This window comes from Vigna unguiculata, chromosome 4 (assembly GCF_037176805.1).
Source record: "Vigna unguiculata cultivar grain cowpea cultivar isolate G323 ecotype 2 chromosome 4, ASM3717680v1, whole genome shotgun sequence".
Lineage (NCBI taxonomy): Eukaryota > Viridiplantae > Streptophyta > Magnoliopsida > Fabales > Fabaceae > Vigna > Vigna unguiculata.
The window spans coordinates 15,055,519-15,063,609 of record NC_140795.1 but is presented as its reverse complement, the minus strand read 5'-3'; the positions used below and the strand labels follow the sequence as shown (position 1 = coordinate 15,063,609).

The window sequence follows — 8,091 nt, the reverse complement described above, 5'->3', positions numbered from 1 at the left end:
CGATGATTCATCTTATCTTAAAATATATAAGATACGACACGTTTTCGATACAACGATTATTTTATATTTAAAAAATATATTATATTATTATAGTTTGTTTAAAATCATACCACAAATGAAAATTTTATTAATAAATATTATTTAAATTGAATATGCTAAATGTATTAAACTCAATATATGAATTAAAAAGACAAACTATAATTTTAAATAATTTAACAAATAAAAATTGTAAATCACTATTTATTGTTTATTGCCTAAAAATAGGAATAATGTTAATTTCATCTTCTCCTTGAGTATCATTTCTAAATAAGGCAACTTGCATATTTGGTTCATCAAGAGATAATGTTGTCACTCTAAGATTTCCAACGTCATCGAAGCCATCCCATGTATCTCCACTAATGTCCCACATGTTACTGCTCCCTTGGTTGTACTCTCCATTCTTCCTAGCCAAGTCTTCTGCTCTTTCAGGATCCAACTTATTTCTTTTTAATGAGTGAATAAATGAATATGTATTTAAATTTCTTCCACAACAAGATGATGAACAAGGTTGCATAAGAATTTTCAATGATAGCTTTTGAAGGAGAGGGGCAGAAGAACCATGCATCACCCACTAAGATTTAGGATCTAATATCTAGATATCTTCAATTGTGTCAAAAGAAGAAAAACTTTTTGATTTTGATGAGAAATCAACATATTCAAGTGCAACCTTTTGTCTATCCTCACTAGTTTTGAAAAACATTTTCAGACACTTATTCCTTTCCATAGAAATCTCTTCATTCTCATATGGAGGGATCTTATTTGAACTTTCTTGAAGCCATTCTTCACTATAATACCTATAAATACAAATTGAGAAAGAAATATATTATAAAAATTAGTAACTTTCCAATTATTTAGGTATAAATTATTAAAAAAAATAATCGTTAAGATACATTTACCAAGGATTCATAGGATGAGCCATGCAATAGAGAGGAGTGCAACTTCTAGTCCACCTTGCTATTAGTATATTGTAAACAACTTCATAAAATGTTGATGTATCATTTACTTCTTTTTCTTCTTACCTATATATAAATGTAACATCCCGTTAGGATATTACAGATTTTAAATAATAAATAAAGACATATCATGTCAACCTCATTTATTAATTCATCATTCCCAAAATGCGGGAAATTTAAAACTTTTATTACCTCCAATAATAATAAAAAATCAATAGTTTATAAAATTGGAAATAATATAAAAGCATTTCATAAGAGTTTACAAATTATTTCAAAACCATAAAATAATAAAACCCCCAAGCTATCCCCGCTCCGTTGCTAAGCTTCACCATAACCACCTGCAACAACATCATCTGCTCACGTGTACCGCGTACACGATCATCGCCAATCACAAGCAGATAAGGTGAGCTTAACAGAATAATCATATAAATATATATATTAGACATATACATATATTAGACACACATACACACACAAATATATATATATATATATATATATATATATATATAGATATATATATATATATATATATATATATATATATATATATCATACAATCACATCATAGGGGATTCGTCCTTTGATTCCATATCACATGGCCACCACCATGTTATTCGTGTTTTACATCTCCTAGTGAGTACCTCAAGATGACTTGCTGCCACACCTATCGGCCATAACCGATAGAGCACGTGCGGGAAACCATTGCTACAGATCATACACCGTAACGCCAGGTGGAGTTCCCAAATACGAACATAGTTCGCAACGTCTCAAGACTACCAAACTCGTCAGCTAACTACTGAGGAGGGCAATCTATCTGGACCCATCCGTACTGGCCACAACCAACACACTCACACCAGCAACACTCGCCAACCCGAGCTCAACTCAAGGGTTCCTCGTGTTCATCCGCCATCCCGAGCTCAACTCGAGGGATGACATTCCGAGCTCAACTCGAGGAATGCCACGTGCTTAACCCCTATCCTGAGCTCAACTCAAGGGATACGTTCCGAGCTCAACTCAAGGAACACCAACAACCCACCTTTGAAGCATCACTAGAACCTTGTAGATCACGCACGTCCAGAGTGAAACACCAATACTACTGCAGTAAAATCGCCTAGCGGGGGACACGTTCCGCAAGGCACTACCCGCTTCCAGACCGCTTGGCGGGGGACGCGTATCGCTAAGTGCGTAGCGCTTCTGATCCATCAACACTACAGATATAGCCTGGCGGGACAGCCCACACCGCCAGGCGCAGGCACTCCAGTAACCCACTGATTCCGCAGCTATCGCCTGACAGAACCTCCCTTTCCGCCAAGCGCTACTCGCACCAGGACCCCACTATTTCTAGCTACCGCCTGGCGGTTCAATACACTACCGCCAGGCGCTATATTAGTACTTTGCGCAATATTGGTTTTTCCCACTTCTGCTTCATGCACTCAGAACATATTACAACCCCAAACTTGGACCTATAGTCTATAGCACTTTCACCCCAATTCAGTTGGTTCACATCTATACTATTTACATTCAAATGGATTTGGTGCAAGACCACAAGATTAGTTTCTTAACTATGTTTCTCTCTATATTCTGGTTTACTAACTTGGTTCACAACCCCAAGGTTTCACAAGCTCACTCTTCCTGTTTCAAAATGTGCCATCCACGATCATACCACTTGTATACCAACCTTTCTTACTATAATACCTAAATCTCCAAATCATTAATGCCAAGTCCAGTGTACTCAAACTTATAGCTATATCCCATGTACACTTAAATTTTTAATCCCACATAACTCTAATTTACTCATACTTCTGCTGCAATATGTTTATAATTAAACTCCATCAAATTTCCAATTTAAACCCTAAGTTAATCCATACCATCAATTCATAACTAAAAAAATCTTAGTTTTTGTCTAAGGCTTCATACAGGGTTTTCTTGAAACTCCACTTCCATAGCGACCCCAACTTGCTAGTATAACAATAGAGCCACACATGGACTCCTTCTCTGCTCTGTCACCTGGCGACACCTAGCCTGCCACCAGGCGGTACACTAGTTCTGGGCAACCCAGAATTCTGCACTGCACCAGCAAGAATCCAATTTTCCCCATTTTGTACCTGTCTCCAATGGCGGATCTACATAGGGGCAGGGAGGGGCCTTGGCCCCCCAAAATTTTCATTTTTTTTTCAGTTTATATATATATATATATATATATATATATATATATATATATATATATATATATATATATATATATATATATATATATAATATAATATAAAAATATAATTTTTTTTAAATTGTAGGTAATGCATATTAGAAATTAATAAAAATTAAATTTTTTATTTTTTATTTCTTTTATTTAAACATAACATTTAATATAAATACATAATAAAACATAAAATTAAATATAATAAAAAATAAAAATATTCAGGTTTAATTTTTCTTTTGGTTCCTGTTTTTATTTAAAAATTGATACTAGGATTAGGTTAATTACACCAACAAAGTAAATTATTCATATTAAGAATCTCAATTTTAATGAAAAGATCATTGATTTGTTTCGAGGAATTTAACGAAATTTATCATGAAAGACCGAATTACATCATTTTTTCAAAAATCGAAACCAAATTGAGATTAAAAAAACATTAGAGGACCAACTTAACATTTTTAAAGGAAAGCATGAATCAAAAGAGTAATTAAACCAAATATTTATTGACATAATTTTTATTTTCCTTTTCATTGTCTTTTTAGTTTTTCACAAATTGTAATAATCTCTCACTCTCATATGTCTTTTTTTTTTTAAAGATAAAAAATTAGACATAAACTCATTATATTTCTCATTTATCTTCTTCCTTTCTCGTACATTGTCTTAATTAATAATGAAAACATTATTTTTTTTTATCTCATGAGCTTTTTGTATATTCATTTTTTTTATGAATATAGAAAAAATAATAATGTATTATGTATTAATAATAATGAATATATTTTTGTTTTAATAATTACATGTATTAATTTTTTATTAGATTATGATCAATTATTTTTTAGTATTGTTTACAAAAAAAGGTATATTGATAAAGAATGGAAGAATAAATGAATCGTTTAAGAGTGATGAAAAGGAAATTATTGACTAAAACAAGATAGATTCTACCTCTTCACATATGTTGGAGTATTATATTAATCATAAAAAATGTTCAGTTAGAGAAGTCATTTTTTGAAGCATTATACTAATTATCGAATCTAATGATCTCAAAATTATATTACTTTGACCCCTCCAACACTTTTCGTTAAGATCCACCACTGCTTGTCTCGTAACTTTCCATTTAATGCACTTTGATCATCTATTATTAAATTATACTTCCTATAGTCTATATTTTATGCCCTTTTTCGCATGAAATTTCCTCCAGAAACCAAAATCCCCAAATGTTCAACCCTAGAACGAGATTATGTCGGGATCATCCAATTTTTCCATCATCACATCATGAATCACAATTGATCACTCCCATTTCGTCAATTAATTATCTAACTACCCTTTCCACCGATTAAAAATCATCTAGAACAAGTAAAAACTCAAAATCGAGTAAAATATGGCTCGCGCCGCCTAGCGGGTGTTCATCACCGCTAGGCACTTCAACCAAAACCTAGAAAACTGGGTAAGCAACATGTGTCGCCTAGCGGCTAGGGATGTGCTGCTAGGCGGTTCCTCCCCCAAGAACCCAGAAACCACTCAAAAAGCATTAGTCGCCTAGCGGCTATGAATAGCCCACCAGGCAGTTTTTGGAAAATTTCCAGAAATGCCATAATTCAAGCAGAAACAAAGTATATTCATGCATTTCATACTACATATCATGTAATTATTCACGCACATAATCAATAGCGAGTAAAACTCCCCTAACCTGGATCCTTTTGCTTAAAAACTTGAATGGCTCTTGATTCTCCCTTGCTTCCAATAGCCTCCCTTAGTTCTCCTTAACACCCTCTCTTCACTCTGATTTTTCTCTCCCCAACATGAAAAACGAAAATTGGGTTTAATGCTTATGATAATTGTCATTCAAGGCCATTATGGAGTTGTTTTTCAGCCCCTTTAGCTGCCTTCATGTGGCTGCTAGGGTTTCTACCCTTTCTCCTCTTTGCCAAAAACAAGTCTATCAAAAAGAAAGCTTAATTTTGGCCAAGCATAATTATAAAATTAACTATAATTTAAATAACACATAATGGCATACATAAGACTTGAACCCAAGTCCTCTTAATACAATAAAGTACTCTCAACCATTTGAGCTATTACTTTTCCACATCATACAATTTAGAATTTAATGCCATAAAGGCTCCCACTACCCGTATTTATTAATTAATTAATTATTTGATTAATTAAATTCCACGGGTCTTACATTAAATGTCTTCACCTTTTCTATCATGGTATCCCACCACTTATAAACCAAATGAAGAGTGGGACTATCTTTATCACAAGCTCAAAGCATGTTATATATAGGCTGAGTGAAATCCAAAATATACATAATTTTGTCCCACCATACATCATTCAAAATAAATTCTTTAACAGCTTGGGCTTTGCCCATATCATTCGCTTTATAAGAACTCCAATCTTCGTTGATGACCATGGATTTCAATAAAGGTTTCAAAAATTTAAACCTTTTCATCATCACTATAGCAGATGCAAAGCGTATATCCGCAACATCAAGTAACTTCAAATGTGAGAAATGATTGAAAATTGCAAATCTAATGGAGTGATTCATGATAAAATTCCTAATAAAGGAAATATCATCGATAATTTTTATAATCCAACTACACTCACCATAAACAACATCATTCCTTTCAACATTCTTTGCTGCACATATGTTCTTCAAGGCAAGATTTAATGTATGCAGAACACAAGGTGTCCAAAAAAATTTAGGAAATAAACCTCCAATGATCATTATAGCAGCTTTGCATATAGGAGCATTATATATTACAATTTGCACAACATTTTCCCCTACTTTTTTAATAACATCAACCATCTTGTTCATTATGTACTACTTATTCTTTATTTCATCAAAAGCATCAACGACTTTTAAAAACATAGGAGCCCCCTCACTCGTGGCCATAAAATTAATTAAAGGCCTCCTTTAGGAATCTGACCATCCATCAGAGACTATGCTAACCCTTGTTTTATTCCAAGTTGAATTAATTGGGTTGAGCAACCTCTCAACGTGTGCTCTCTCTTGTTGTAATAAGGTTGTCCTTAATGCATTGTATCCAAGAGGAACAAAACCACTAATATTATGATTTGCAGCAAACAAATATGAATTGACATAATATGGGTTTCTTGCAAGGTTAAAAGGCAATATAGAAGAATAAAACATTCTAGCTATGAAAGCATTGAGATTGTCTCTATCGTCCATGTTGAATGCCCTCTCTAAGGGACCATTATTCCTTCTTTTTAATGAACTATTTTCATGTCTATCTTCAGTGGGCAAGGGAACGTGCTTAGGTTTTATTCTATTTTCTACCAATTCAACAATCGATTTCAATTCAACCAAATATTCTTCATTGACCTTTGAGCACACACTAATTCAAGACCCATGAATTCTCAATAAATGAGCTTTTACTCTAGAATAAGAACTTTTAAAAGTTTTTTGACAAAAATTGCAAGCCCATCTCTTGTTCCCCCTCCTTCTACTCCTTTGTTTAATAAAGTGACATATGCCCATAAAGGCACATAATCAACTTGTTGAACATCTTTTGAAATAAAATTACTTGGAATTTTTGAGTTAGAATTAGAAGAATTTTGTAATGGTGTTGACATTTTTTCTACTCGCCTAGCCATAAATAAAATATTACATTTGCTTTTGAAGTAAATAAAATCAACACAAAGCAAACAATAGTGAAAAAAAAATATTTAAAAGAGGAAAGAATACTTTAGAAAGAAAAATTCCTTAGAAAGTCGATCAAAGAAGTTATAAAATGCAATCCGTCAAATACTTCCAAAATAATAAGAATAGAATAATTGAATATCACTTCAAATAACTTTGTTTCGTACTCTTTTAATAACACATCACATATATTTACATAGATTGTTATTATTCATGGTTTGTTGCTATTACTAATTTGCCTATTATCTAAACAAAATAAGAAAATATAAACTTAAAACAAAATAATTACATATTTTGATTTTAAAATTTTCATTTATTTTTAAATTATATGAGTAACGAATTTTTTTAACCACTGTATTTATTACATCTAGTTAAGTTATTGTATTTTTTTTAATTATGTTTTACATACAAATATTTAATTTTATAGTTTATATTTTTTAAACTACTGAAATATTTTACTAGTTGTAGAAATTTTGTCATTCATATTTAAAATTGAACTTGTATCTTATTTTAAATTATTTTTAGTTATTGCAATCATTATTTAGAAAATTAATTTAAAGAAATATTGAATAATAATTAATAAATGTAAAAAAACAAAAATCTATATTTATTCTAGTTGTTAATATTAAAGAAAGAATTAAAAGGATAAAATAAAAATTTGTTAATAAATTAAATTAACAGAAACACGGTTACTAAATTTATTTAAATATATATTACATTATTTTGTTAGGTTATTAGATTGATTTGTTAGTATTGGAACTAGGTTGTTAGTATAATGATAACAGAGATGATAATATAAAAAATAGTATATGAATATATGAAGGTTTAAATGAGATATACGTGTGTGTGTATATATATATACACACACATTTATATATATATATATATATATATATATATTACTAGGGTGACTTGAGGGTTTAAGAGGTCTAAACCAAACTTAAGAATGAGGTTTTTTTATTTCATATTTATTTTTTGAGTTTTTTTTATGTAAAATTATCTATTAAATTGTGTTAAGACTCTGACAAGTGTACCAGGTTATGCAAGTAGTAACCGGTAAGATCGGGATATCGTTTTCCAATAGACTCGTGTATACTAAATAATCATGTAATTAATAACTAATTTAAACTAAAGAATGAATCCATATTTTGAGTTTCATGTAAAAAATTTAATTTCGCATAAATGATTAAATTTGAACTTTGGAAGTTAGAGGCATTTAGTGAATGAAAAAGATTAGAAATTGT

The 8,091-nt window shown here is 31.2% G+C and overlaps 1 pseudogene; it reads right to left on the bottom strand.

Moving 5' to 3' along the window:
- Positions 1 to 247: 247 nt before the first annotated feature.
- LOC146886842 (uncharacterized) lies at positions 248 to 6,780 on the bottom strand (annotated as a pseudogene).
- Between the last annotated feature and the right edge of the window lie 1,311 nt (positions 6,781 to 8,091).